This window comes from Ahaetulla prasina, chromosome 1, assembly GCF_028640845.1.
Source record: "Ahaetulla prasina isolate Xishuangbanna chromosome 1, ASM2864084v1, whole genome shotgun sequence".
Classification (NCBI taxonomy): domain Eukaryota; kingdom Metazoa; phylum Chordata; class Lepidosauria; order Squamata; family Colubridae; genus Ahaetulla; species Ahaetulla prasina.
In genome coordinates, this window is record NC_080539.1 from 307,925,107 (window position 1) to 307,939,979 (window position 14,873).

A 14,873-nucleotide genomic window follows, 5' to 3' on the forward strand; every position below is an offset into this window, starting at 1 on the left:
TGCAGGGACTAATTCATGAATCACACACACACACACAGAGAATAACTTAAAATTAATATAAATTAAAGATGAAGAATAATTTAGAATGAAAAACCTTAAATTTTTACCCTTATGGTTCTGGTACCACGAGGGGAGAATATACTGATTTATGGCTCTTCACTTGGATATTTTGGGTGAGAATCAAAAAGCATAATAGACATTTGACGGTGCTTTCCAAAAAGCTGTATGGTGTGCAGTTACACATTAAATAGTTATGCTTCCTGTTTAATAATAAGAAAAAACTATTCCATATTCAAAACAGAAATTATGTAAAATTAAGAATTCAGTCTTATGTTTACATATAATCTTGTAAGATACCGTTTTGCCACTCAAAATCTGATACAAAATAGTAACAGATGTTTTATATTATTAATATGTTTTTTATTCTTAAAATAATGGTGCTTACCTAAATTATCCACTTACTTTCACCTTATGCTTTGCTTTGTATGTGGGAAAGAGTTACCTGTTTTATTCACTGAAATGTTGATACGATAAATGAAAGCTTTTTTTTTCTAGGGGAAAGAAATTTTACTTCTCTTTCTTGAAAATATAGCTTCCTCTTATGATGAGAAATTGTGTATCTCTATTTCTCTATTCCTGTTATTTTGCTTTGCTAAATTTGAAGAAGCAAAATGTGGAATATTTGCTCTGGGCCTGCTAAAGGAGTTCATACGAAAAATATAGCATATAACTTAGTAATACTTGTGCTTCATGGTATTTTCTTTTTTTGTATAATTTTAGATGCAGATTATTTACAATGATCAAAACTAGTAGTCCAATTTTAACATGCAAGTATGATTTGTTTACATTATCTTCAAGCATAGTTAAAAAATACTAGCATTGGGATTTAACATTGTGTGAGTTCAACCAGTGAATGAATTGTTTGGTTTAGTTTTTTATACTTCAATCCCACTGATATATGTTCCCCAGTGAAAAGCTGTTCAGGAGTATTAATAAAAATGCCAATAGTCTTATATTAAACTTTAGCCTGTACTATAATTTCTTTTATCAATAGTAGACATGTTCTGTACTATGAAACTATGTTTATACATAATGTTCATCCATCCTGACAGTGGTAGTAGTAGTGGTAGGTTCTTATAGCTGTCTTTTTTTCATTCAATTTTGAAGAAAAGGTTTCTCTTCTGGCCAAAATTATATTAATCTTTTTCCTTCCTAGAGGTGTGAATTGCAAAAACAGACATTTTTCATCAAGATGAAACTAAGAAAAGCTGAAATTTTAAATAGCTAGATTACTTTTCATATGTGATTTATTTGCTAAATTCTATTTTACTTTTTCTGAAATTTCTACATTATCTTTAAATATGCTTTTGGTTGCTGCATTCTGCATATGTTTACTCTTTTTCGGTACCATTACTTGGATTCTTCTGTATCACATATCTTTGCCAATTTCTTTTATTTTTAAAATATGTTAACTGTTTCTAGATGAAGTATTATAGATGTGAGAAGACTGGACAATAATTTTGAATATATGTATAGTTGCATGCACATCATTTAACTACATTTTAAGATGACCATTCATATAACGAGACAATAACACATTAGTGAACATTATTGTAAAATTGCAAAACTTTAAAATGTATGTCAATGAATAATTTTTTAAAAATGGGGTATGATGAATCCAGAAAAATCTTTTTGCGGGTATAATTGGGGGTAATATGTAGCTACAAACTATTCCATTGCTAGATTAAAAAACAAGGGCAATTCCTGATTTTGTATTGAAATAATGAACTTGAATTTATGGATATCTAATGCTCTGCTAATGATAAGTGAACTATTGGTTGTTTAATTTGAATTACTTCATGTATTCTATGTCTTGATTAAATACTGCTTTAAGGGATAGTTACAGTACTCTTTGATTTAGGCAAAAGTCATTATTGTACCTGGAAATTGTGTAAGGATCATTTGAAGCACACATTTCTTATTAAAATTGTGTTTGTGGTTAACTGGAGATAGTTAGATGTATTTAAATTGTTGATCGTGCCTTTGGATGAGGTGATGTGACCTGTAATCTGTTCATTCCACTTTATGAGAAACTTGGAAAGGTGGTGAGTCTATCAGATTAATGCTGTGTTTTTGTGTGAACAAACCTTTAAGGGAAAAACAGGATTTTGTTTTGAGTTCATTGACTGATAACTTTCAATAGTTTGATATTATAATTTAAATTTAAGAGATAGCCATTAAATCTAAGAGATAGCCATTAAAATACATGGCTACATTATTAATGTTGTTTTGTTTCATTGTTGCTTTTGTTTAAATGATGCATTTGATAAAATAGAAGTATAAATTATATGAGATTTCTGAAATAAATAGGGCTGTTTTAGTACTTCACATAGGATGTTTTGTTTTATGCACAGGTTATGTGAGTTTTAAAATTTGGAAAAATAACCTGATTCTTGGGTAAATTGTTTTAACAGGAATCGTCTAATAAAACGTATTTCCTTTTCCCTTTTGGCAATGAGCAACCTTTTGAAGATTGGTTTAGATATTTAGTTTCTGACCTCTTACTTATTCAGTCTCCTAAAAATTTCTGCAATTTAATGCTTATAACTAAGCTACAAAAAGCTTTGCCACTTTGGCTGTTAGGTTTTAAGTTCAAGACTGGTTAATTATAGTCTCATGTTCACACAAGTTACATTTTTACTGCTTCGAGGGAGCTCTAAGCAACAAAGAACACTATTTGTAATTTGAAGAGAACCCTCTCATGAAAGTAGAGACAAACATAAACACTTCTAATCCTTCTGGAGTTCAGACATCCAAAAAAAACCCATACCCCATTCCTATAAACTTCCTAGTACATGTTGCAGTGAACAGCTGGGCAAGCAAACTCAGAAAATCAGACTTTTCTTTTTATTATGGGAAAAGACATTGGTGGGAGGATTACATAGGGTTAAGTGTTAATTGGATTATAAACATCTATAAACCTCTAAATGTGACTGTAGCTTGACAGTCTGGTAGGATCCTGAGCATCTGGTCAGGCGGTGGGCAATTTTTTGTCCCCTCCAGCCATCATGTTCACTTCATCATTATTAAACACTTCATAATGCTTTGAGCATATGTGTGTTTGTACTTGATAAGGAAAAAGGCGAAGCAGTTGAGAAGCATGAGGAAAGAGAGGGTAAATCACAATATTATAAATAAACAGAGTATAGGAGAGAGCAAAATCATATAATTAAAATCAGTAAAATACATACTGTTTTTTAAAATGAAAATATTTTTTTCGTGTGATATAATTTGGATAAGATGCTTTCTTAACTGTTACTTGGAAAGATAAATACTTAAGTGTAAGGGGCGTGCATAAGAGCACAAACGTGCCTACCGTTCCTGTCCTATTGTTTCCTTTCATTATATCCAATTAATATAGTTATTACATACTTAAGCTTATATATATATGCTTGCATATTGTATAGTTATTTCATGCTTATGCTTATATATACTGTTGTGACAAGATAAAAATAAATAAAAAATAAATAAATGCTTTTAACAAGAACCTCACTAGGCTGCCAGTTTTAAGATTAATTAGATTTTTTTTAAAAAAATGTAGACCTTGCATGTTCTAAATTTGATCTGTGAGATACATCTTGCACACCCCATTTTAAACATTTTAACAGAGATCTCTGTCTCTCTTATGTTTCTAGTCTGTTTATCTAATTGATTAATTTAGATATAAATGTACATTCTTGAGCTTCGTTTGTAAGGCGGTTAAAGCTGCTGAACTGTTATCTTCAACTTACATTTAAACTGTATGTTAAGCTGGCATTGTTTAACACTGTGCTTTCACGTCAGTTACTATAGTATCACAGCTAACCATAACTGATGCTTTGGGTTTCTTTTCTGGGTATATTTTAAGCATGGCTCTTATTTTAATAAAATAGCTCTTTAAAACATTATAGTGTTACTCTAGTTTCCGCTTTAATAGTTTGCATTAATTATTGAAATACAATAAGTATCACTTGGTAAATCATAACAATGCTTGAGTTTTACATATGTGGGTAGTGTTTCTTCATTTCCCAGCTTTAAATAAACAGTAATAGAGAAGTAGAATCCTGACAAACAGTTCTAGGCAAACCCAATTAAAGGAATGTGATGGATTTTAAAAACAGCATATAAAATCAGTTATTTGAATAGTCTAACAAATGGAGCAAAAACCAAACAGATCACCTTACAGCTCTGAAATCACTGGTATGACAAACCAAAGCAGTATTATTATTACTATGATTATGAGAAAAGCTAAATTATTTTATTCAAAAGACAAACTTACCTAGCAGATGATCGATAATTTGTGGATGCAGTCTCTCCAAATACTGAGACTGACTCCCCAGGTAGGAAGCTTTTTCTATTAGAAATGCATTCTGCACACTAGCTTTCCAATTTCTTTTTCTCTACTGTCTGTGTGGCTGCCTCATTTGCTGGTGCTGCTTCATCTTGTGGCTGCTTGCTTCCAGTTTACTCCCAGTTATTCCATATCCTTTGGGTTGACTCTGTAAGTGATACTTAGATTACTCTTCTCTTAAGATGCTAATGGAACAAGAACTGGACTTTGCATCTTTCAAACAATAGAGGCAAAGACATCAATTCTAGTTAACTCAAGTGTTCAGCATTTATCAAATATTAATTGAAAGCTAGAACACCCAGTAAATCCCATCTGCTTTTGCATATGAATTCCAATAATGAAAACTTGTTTCTGTTTTTTTTTTTAAATCCAGTATATTGAAGAAGTATGTTATCTCAAAAGGTAAGGTCAACAAAAATGGTCTTCTTTAACTTTTCACCTGCACAGGCTGCATTTGGTAGGAATGTTGAACAGTATGCTCTTCTGTGCTTCTGTCAAACACAGATGTGAAATGCTGCTTACGAACAGAGGAGAAACTCCCCAAGGGTATAGTGTGTGTTGTGTCATATCTCAAGACAGTGAGTATGCATGGCATCAATGAGTTGCTTTATATGAGCTATTTTAAGTCAGGCACTGTACTGATAGGATAATATTTTCCAGACATAATCTACTAATTATTTCTTCTGATGGTCAACAGTATCAATAGACAGAGAATTTAAATGATTGCACAGGCTTCTATATGTCTATTCCATGTTGAATAGCTTCTCAGCTCAGAAACCCAATTACTAGGAAATTTTTATGAGGAGGCATTTCTCCCCTAAGTTAAACTCCCCTTTTGTACTTAATATCTCTAAATAGTAATAACCAAAATTGCTATATTTAAAGTTTTTTAGTTACTGAGGTTATTGACTTATTTCACACTATATATTTGAAATCCAAATCTTGTTTCCTTTAAAAAAAAAAAGCTTTTAACCATGTCTCTGTAAAAGAATGGTCCAGTCTTTCTTTTAAAAAATAATAATAATGATTGCAATACAATTTATAATCTTTTGCATTTTCCATTTAAAATGTGGCTTTTGAATGCTTTCTGGGTTTGATTTTCTTTCATAGAGTAGGAATCAGAAACATTAACAGAACATAACTAATGCTCCATCTGAGTGTCTTCACAGGGGACTTCTAATAACAGGATTGTCCTCTAAACAGAAGGAAAATCATTTTTTGCATGCAGTTTCTTGTACCCATGAAAGTTTATTCCAGAGATTTTAGAAAGCCTCAGCCACATCCTTTTTTGTTCCAGCAGAAGGCTAAATTAGAAATAGCTCTTCCATTTGTGGAACATCAAAGTCACTTGTAAGCTAACTGCTAACAGAAATAAGACAACAAATTTCAATAGGCTTGTGACCACCGTTTTAATATGTATCATATTTTTTGTCCCATATCCAACTCCTTGATGGATTCTTTCATTTAATTAATGAAGTTTGTTCTAACTATGCCATCCATACATCTTTTCACTTTACACATGTTCAAAATTGGGTAGCTTGGTCCTAAGGTATGCTTTTGCCTCTGTGAAATTGAACCGGCTTGTTCAAGATTATGAAGACAAATAGTTACACAGAATAACCTTCATCTTCCTTGCAAAGGCCAGGATCACAGCTATGATGTTTTAAAATGGGAATGGGTTTAAAATGCTAAAGAATGTTCAGATCACATGCTTGCAGAAAACTTCTGATTCAGTGTAAAAATATGGGCATGCAAACACCCCATGACATAGCATAACATAACATAACATAACATAACATAACATAACATAACATAACATAACATAACATAACATAACATAACATAACATAACATAACATAATAACAGAGTTGGAAGGGACCTTGGAGGTCTTCTAGTCCAACCCCCTGCCCAGGCAGGAAACCCTACACTATTTCAGACAAATGTCTATTCAACATTTTCTTAAAAATTTCCAGTGTTGGAACATTCACAACTTCTGGAGGCAAGTTGTTCCACTTATTGATTGTTCTAACTGTCAGGAAATTTCTCCTTAGTTCTAAGTTGCTTCTCTCCTTGATTAGTTTCCACCCATTGTTTCTCGTTCTACCTTCAGGTGCTTTGGAGAATAGCTTGACTCCCTCTTCGCTTGACTCCCATGACGCTTGAATTCGCTTAACTCCCATTAAAATGTTGAAAAAAAATTATGCATCAGTGTTAGCTAAGATCTGGAAATTTAGCAGTTCAAAACTAATAAAGTTCTGAATAAATACAAATGGAATGTCCTTTACAGTGTTAAGAGTAGAATTAAAGAATTAGTGCTATATAAGTATTAGATCCAACCTGAAACAATACCATTTCTAATAAATATTTTAAGTTATCAAAATTATATCTACTGCAGTTGCAAAATATAATTGAGCAAAATTACTGACAACAACAATTAATGTAAGCACTTTTCTCCTTCCTTCATGTAATGAAAATGGGTCATTTTATGTGTACGGCATAGTCTTAGCTTCCTAGAGCATATAACGTAGTACATAGTCTATGCTGAGAAAAGCCTGCCTGTTTTTCTCATGCCTACCTCCCAGGGGTGTATGTTTAGCAAATTTAACTTGATCAAAGTGCTAGCAAGTGTGTGGCAAACCTTTATAATGATTGAGTCTTACAGTAAATCTTAACAGATTGATTTGTAAGAGCTAAAAGTAGAGAAAAGTTGAGACTACTTTTCAAAGAAGAAACAAAGAGAAATACTCTACTGTGGCAAACTTGCAGTTGCCATGGCTTTGGTGTTGGCTGATCAAGTATTTCTCCCACCTTAGTATTTTACCTCCATTTTACCTCTGCATCCATTCAAATTCCAAAGAGAGAGAGTGGGGAAGATGGACTTGGAAGAGGGAAAGAAGTCCAAATAAACTTTGTTCTAATTTTACTTTGCTTTTCTGATAATCTGCTGGTAATAGATGTTAGTTTAGCTTTGCATTAGACATAGTTCTCATAGGAGAAGATGAGATAGGTAGGGCTTTGGTTTTTTTAAGAAAAGGAGGAAGTCTTAAAAGCACCCAAAGTAATGCCAAAAGATCAGAAAGGATTCAGAGGAGAAGAAGCCAAATACTAGAGGATCTGACTGGCAGCTAAAGGACCCATATTGCATTGAATGGATGGTTCCAGGAGGTGGACTGCTGGTCTTTTTGGTTTCTATCCAATAATAATGTGGACTGTTTAACTGGCATAAGGATTTATGGGTTTCTCGTGAGATTGGGAAAAGACTCACCAAAGTGTTTGAGAGCAGAAGCCAAGGATCAGATGAGTTCTGATGAAGAGCCAAGGTAGCGCAGTGGTTAGAGTGCAGTACTTCAGGCTACTTCTGCTGATCACCAGCTGCCAGTAGTTGCGAGCATCAAATCTCACCAGGCACAAGGTTGACTCAGCCTTCCATACTTCCGAAGTGGGTAAAATGAGGACCCAGATTGTTGGGGGCAATAGGCTGACTCTGTAAACCACTTAGAGAGGGCTGTGGAGCACTGTGAAGCGGTATTTAAGTCTAAGTGCTATTGTTAAGTGCTATGCCTAGTTATGAAAAGGAAAAGTTCCATGTGCCAGAAATAGACGGAAGAAAAGCAAAAGCTAAGTTTTATTTGTCTTGGGATCACGAGACAATCCAAGGTTACCTGTCAGGTTTCTGAATTGTAAGTAATGGTAAATTGCCAATTCATTTCATAAGCTTTTTTCTTAACCTAGGCAGATAAACAGAAGGCCTATTAATTAGTAACATAAAGATGTGCTTATATATCAGGAATGCACATTGTTAGGCACATTATCAGAATGGGTAAAACACAAGCTGCTTTTCCATGCAAAAGAAGAGGCGCAAACTGCCCCCACAAAGAATATAAATTCACTTTCTAGGAGTGAAGCTGAAAAAGTGAAAGTGTTTTCCACTAAAATTTGGCTGATACGCAAAGTGTTTCTTCCAATGCAAATGGTAGTTTAAGGGCTGCAAAATCCAAGCAACCTGTGTAGCCCTACCTGCTTTAGTCAGATCCTTGAACCCACATAAAAATGTCCATTCATGCATGCAAACATTTATATTCTTGGAAACATAATTGAATAGCATTTTTATATATTACTGAATTTGTTACAGACATGGGCATGTGTGTTTGCATGTGTATGTGTATTGCATGATCTAAATGGAAGCAGAAAAGGTGAAGGTATATTTATATTTTCGAAGGAGATCTGCTGTTCAAATAACAGCTATTTAGTTCTTTTTCTTTTTTGCCAATTATATATGCATTTTATTATTATTGTTGTTGTTGTTGTTGTTGTTAAATTTTTGCTTTGTGAGCATTCAGGCCAGTATATATTAATGTAAAGTAATTATTTAGTATTTCTATTTATATCATTCCTTTTTGTGAATCGAATATGTGATTAGTGTCTAACTGAATTAAATCTTTTCTAAAGCTATAATTTTAACATTTGGTTTAGTCTTCTGTATGTTCTGTTATTTTTGTCTAAGATAAAATTTCATAAGCAATCAGAAATTCGGGGGATTTTGTTTGCATATATGACTGTATATTCATGATGTTGCTGCTACTATTATTCTGTTTCCTAAGAGGAAATGTAAGTATTCTCTGAATAAATTACACTTATAGAATTGTTGAAAGGGACTTCAGATCTTTCTTGCTTGATCCAGATTCTATTAAAGCATTTTAGACAGATGGCTGTTCGGTCTGTCTCTAAAGACCTCCAGTGAAGAGAATATACCACATCATGAGGCAGACTTTTCACTGATTAACAACCCTTACCATCTGGAAATTGCTCTTAATATATACCCAGAATCTATTTCCCTGCAGTTTCAACCCATTGATGCTCTCTCTAGAAAAAGAGGGTAAATATAAATAACCTTTGGATATTTGAAAAGTATCTTATCTCAACCATTTCTTCTTTATACATACCTTGTTCCCAGTTCCTTAACCATTCCTCATAAGGCATGATAAAGACTTTTCCAGTTCTTTCATTTTGATAGTCCTCATCTAAATTCTCTCTAGATCAAGGATCCCTAACTCCCGGTCTGCGGACCAACACTGGTCCACAGCATGCCAGAAACTGGGCCACGCAAACAAGTGAAGCCCATCTATGGGATGCAGGCAGCACAAAAAACTATGCCCTCCGGCCCACAGAAAAATCTCTCTCCATAGAAGAGGTCTGTGGTGCCCAATTTGTGTCCCAAAGATTGGGGCCGCTGCTCTAGATTGTTGAAATCTTTTTCATACTGTAGTGTTCAGAACTGGGAACAATGTTTGAAGTGAGTCCTGGCCAAGACAGAGTGAAGTGGAACAGTTAGTTCCCATAGCTGCATTCTTTACTCTGATTAATACATCCCTAAACAACATTTGCCTTTTTTATCAGCTGCATCATCCTGTTGGGTGATATTGATATACAGCTGGTCCTAGAACACCTTCTAGATCAGTAGTCACAACCAGTGATTTGCGAACCACTGGTGGTCTGCGAGAAAATGTTGGTGGTCCGTGGCACACCCGGGTGGAGGAGCTACTCTGGGATGAGCAATGGCCAGTTTTGTGACTAGAGCTCTGGAATATGGGACTGGCAGGGCAGCTCATGGTGGGGCTGTAAATCTCTGCCATTGAGGGAGGTTTGTGCAACTTGCAATTTTGCAGCACAGCCCTTGCTGGCCGGAATGAGGTAATGGTGCAAGAGGGGGTGGCGGTGCAGGCGGGCCGAAGCAACAGGTTGTGGCAACGCTGGGCTGTTTCTTCAGCATTCTGTTGGCTGAACCCACCGGTGGCAGTCCCTACCCGTCACCCTCCCTTCACACTCACTCATTGCCTGACAAGGGAAGGGGAGGGGGGGAATGGATATTTGCTCCATATTCCAGAGCGGGAGAGAAACTTCATCTGTTGCTGGATCTCACAGCTGCCCTTGTTGGTGCTCCGTGCACTTATGTCTCTCGGGGAGATGCTTGACTTCCTCTCAGCCCCAAGTCACTGGCTGGCCCATAAGATTACAGAGAGAAAGAGAATGAGAGAGAGAAAAAGAAAGAGACAGAGAGAGAATGTGAAAGAGTGGGAGAGACAGAGAGAAAGAAAGGAGGAGAGAGATGAGAGAGAGAAAGGGGAAAGAGAGATTAGGCAGAAAGAGTGAGGGGGAGGGGGAGAGAGAGAGAGAAAGAGAGAATGAGAGAGAGAGAAAGAGGGGAGAGAGAAAGAGAACGAGAGAGAGAGAGAGAATGAAAGAGAGAGAAAGAGACAAAATGAAAGACAGAATGAGAGAGAGAGAGAGAGAGAGAGAATGAGAGAGAATGAAAGAGAGAGAGAGAGAATGAAAGAGACAGAATGAAAGAGAGAGAGAGAGAGAGAGAATGAAAGAGAGAGAAAGAGACAAAATGAAAGACAGAATGAGAGAGAGAGAGAGAGAATGAGAGAGAATCAGAATGAGAGAGAAAGAGAAAGAGACAGAATGAAAGAGAGAGACAGAATGAAAGAGAGAGAATGAGAGAATCAGAATGAGAGAGAATGAGAGAGAGAGAGACAGAATGAAAGAAAGAATCAGAGAGAGAGAGAATGAGAGAGAACGAGTGGGAGAGAGAGGGGAGAGAGAGAGAAAAAGAGAGGAGGGAGAATGCCTGAAGGACCCCATCCCATCACTGGGTGTCCAGGCGCTTCAGCAAGTCGCGCGATGGTTTCGTATTAATGGTCTGTGGGATTTAAAATTATGAACTTGGTGGTCCTTGAGGTCCAAAAGGTTGGGGACTCCTATATTCTAGATCATTTTTGAAGGTATTATTACTTAACAAAGGTCCCTAACTTATGCCTATCGGGATTTTCATTTTTTTTTCAAATGCAAGACTATATTTCTCAGTGTTAAAATTCATTCTGCTTGTTTAATCCATTACTCCTCCCAGTTTAGATAGTTTTCTGTGAAAATGCCAACTCCTCTTTACAGTTTTCTGCAACTTTGATAATGATTCCCTCTATCTTTTTATCCATATCATTAATAAAAGTATTGAACCAATAGAGGGCCCAGAACAGAGCCCGCTGGCATTCTACTCAGCAGTACTCTCCGAGCTTTTATGGAACCCTTTATGAGTATTCTCTGGCTGCAATCATTCATACAATTATGAATCCAATAACAGGTGGATCTTCTAGCCTGTATTTAATCATTTTGTTACTGAGGATATCTTGAAGGACTCTCAAATGCTTTGCTAAGGTCAGAATATATTGTTCAAAGCATTTCCCCAGCCTATTATAATTAAACTTATATTTAAAGCGGAAAAATGGCCTTAGCTTATCTGAGAATACAGTGATGGAATCACATGTGATTCTCTAATCATCCTGTTTATATTATAGACAAAAGTAAGGCAAATGATTTTAATTTAATTATTTTGGATTGTAATTAAATGTTCCTAGCATTTATATTAATTTAGTTTACAATTTTTAATAGGAAAATATGTTAAAATGGAGTGGAGAGTGCCAACTATAATTGTGCTGACCTTCATCTCACAAATGATTGCTGGGATTTTATCCATTATAAATATTGTTATTGTTAACTGCACACCTTACAAGTGGTCTACTATACTGTACTCTTAATGGGACTTCCTTTGAAGACCATTTTAAAGGAGCACTTGCAATAGGTATATGAAAGTTATACCTGTGACAGTGTGCAGTGGCTTGTATGCTAGCTAGGACACCAGTTGCAGGTGCTGTACTGGTTGTCAATTTGTTCCTAGGTGAGATTCAAGATACTGGTGATTACACTTAAAGTCTTACATGCTTTGGTGCTTCCCTATCTTTAAGATCATGTGTTCTAAATAGATTTTACCTACTTAATCTCTGTGGAGATTCTCAATCATCCAGATCATGGTTGCACCAAAGGTACTTTTCAAGAGGCAACTGAACTTGAAAATGTTTCGCTTCTCACCCAAGAAGCTGCTTCAGTTCTGACTGAATGATGGGGAATTCAGGACTAAAGAAGCTTCTTGGGTGACAGGTGAAACATTTTCAAGAAAAACTTAAGAAAGTTCAGTTGTCTTTTGAAAAGCACCTTTGGGCTTTTACCTGCTTATAATTCAGGAGTCTTCATTTAGCAACCACAATTGAGACCAGGAACTTAGTAACCATTAAATGAAGTGGTCTGTGACTGTACTTCAGCTTTTCTTTTTCCTCCCATTCTTCCAAGTTTTGGAATGCTCACCCTAGTATTAAGATAATTAGCAAGAAGAGAATTAATGTTTGTTATTGGAGAGGAAGGGATTACAAGAGAGTAAGTGGGCACACAATGGGAAATACACATTGAAAGGAATGCACTAGCAGTGACTGTTTGCCTAACATACTCACATCCAAGTCCCCAGCCTCTTAGGAGGCAAGTCCAGGAGACTCAGAGGTGAACATTCAGAGCAGGAACTCCCCTCTTGGGAATGATTTCCCACAACATATAAGAATTTCAAACTCCTGTCTAATATTCAGGAAATATTTAAATGCAGTATGTGGATCTTTCAATGTGTGTTTGAGATTTATACAAGGTAGATGTTTGGAATGAATGTGGTTGCTTTTGAATTGCAAGGAAATTTGTTTTTGTTTAAGGTGTAATGATTTGTGTTGAATGGTATTGCAAATGAAAAATTTAGTATGTTTGATTGTTGGATAATTTGTTAATTACTGTAATTTTATACATTGCAGTCTTTGTTGTAAAATCCCTTAGACTCATAGATGGATACAACATAAAAGCATTTGTAATAAATAAATAAAATAAAATAACAACAAGGAAAAGTAGGAATAATATGACTTAATAAAATGTCTATCTCATGAAGCTACAAGAAAAAATGAGAGACAGCGTGATGTAGCTGTAGATATTAACTCCTAAAAAGCAATAAAATCCTTAGAGTAAAAGAGCTTAACATAAAGCTGTGGAATCTTTCTCTAGACAGATAAAAAATATTAAGAGACATTTCTCAGCCTTCCTTACCTATATAGTTTATCATTACAACTTGAAAAATAGAGCTCCCTGGAACCCTATTTCAGGCAAGAAAATCTGAATGATTTCTTATTTATGATGTGAAAAGCTAGTCATTCCTCAGGGATTGCCAAATGACTCTAGAAGCACAATATGGCTACGTTGCTTGGTTAATCTGCCCTTCCTTTCTTAATTTTACCGGCCTGTATGGAGAGGTTGCATTTGATAATAGTATGAGAAAAATGTACATGATCTACAGAGAAACCAGATGATGGTGATATAATAGAAGACAGGAAAACTCTTTCTTTGTGGGTTAAAGGTATTTATTTATATTTATTTATGTCATTTCTTCATAGTGTAACAGTCAGCAAAATAGATAAATAATAAAAAAAATACATCCAATCACAGTAACTACAGTAAAAACAGCATTGTGATAAAGCTTTCACTTATTTCACCAGACTCCAGAGGCCTTCCATAATGACAACATTTTAACAGTTTTGTTATTCAGTTTGTTGAGTAACAGCAACGTAAAAGCAATTGTAGATAAATAAATTCATTTTAGCAAATGACAATTGTGTGGAAAGTAAAGAAGATGGCCTTGATAGAGATGTACAGGAACCACATTACTTAGGCAAAAGGGGATGAAACCTCTTTTAAATCCAGAAGAAAATAACATTAGGAAGTGGCTTAGATAGAAGTCCTGCTAATTCACTTAACTATGAGAAGGAGGAGAAAGTACGGAATAATCAGACTTGCAAGATTATTTTATTCAAACTAATCTTAATAAAAGTAGTTTTAGCCTCCTTGTTAAATTGATTTCTTGGTCTGGGTTACCTAGTGAGGCTGACCCATTCTCATTCCTGAGAAAAAGCTGTTTCATAGAAGGAGCTATTGATGATTTTAGCAACTTCCCAATATTGCAAGTAATGAGCTAGAATTTAGTACTACCTGGTCTTTAGATGAGAGTACTCTGGATTTGCATAAATTAAATTACGCTGAATATACAGATGGTTGCTACTTTTTGGGGAGATAAAAGAACCTGCTACTGCTCTGTCAGATCCTCTGTTTCTATACTTTGTCCTTATTTAATTTTGGAAGTATCCTGATACAAGTACATGACTGTAGTATTTCTGTGATTCCATCTTCACACACGTCACCCTTTTGGCATCATTGTTGTTGTTTGTAGCTCTGCTTGCTCAGACATGTTCTTTCTCAATTAATGTGTAATGATGTTTTATTTTTTTCATTTTGCTGAAGTGACTTCTGATATAGTACATTTGGTTCTAATATAGTGGCATATGGAGGATTGCAGAATAATCAGAATCTAGTTTTCTCCATTAGTTGCATTAGCAAGAATTATTTTGTTGCTTTTATCCTTACAATTTATATTGATATTGATTGTTTCCTGATTGCTTATTTGTACCCTATGGTGGGTGCCGGCGTCCCAGTACAGTCAGCTTACACCACCGCTGACTGTAGGGGAGGAAGTACTGACCCCCAGGGAGGGAGTGCGCAACTTAGGCG

General features: G+C 35.4%; 2 protein-coding genes across 3 annotated transcripts in view; one reads left to right on the forward strand and one right to left on the reverse strand.

Moving 5' to 3' along the window:
- The window catches only part of CHRM5 (cholinergic receptor muscarinic 5), a 78,968-nt gene extending 71,226 nt beyond the window's left edge, over nucleotides 1-7,742 (reverse strand). Inside the window, exons 1-2 of the mRNA XM_058162132.1 lie at nucleotides 7,657-7,742; nucleotides 4,319-4,538 (exon numbers count right to left, since the gene is read on the reverse strand). The gene's annotated coding sequence lies outside the window, so the exon portion shown is untranslated. The remainder of the gene's footprint in view (nucleotides 1-4,318; nucleotides 4,539-7,656) is intronic.
- AVEN (apoptosis and caspase activation inhibitor) overlaps nucleotides 1-14,873 on the forward strand; it is a 141,354-nt gene that overhangs the window by 63,020 nt on the left and 63,461 nt on the right. The gene's annotated exons all lie outside the window — the stretch shown is intronic.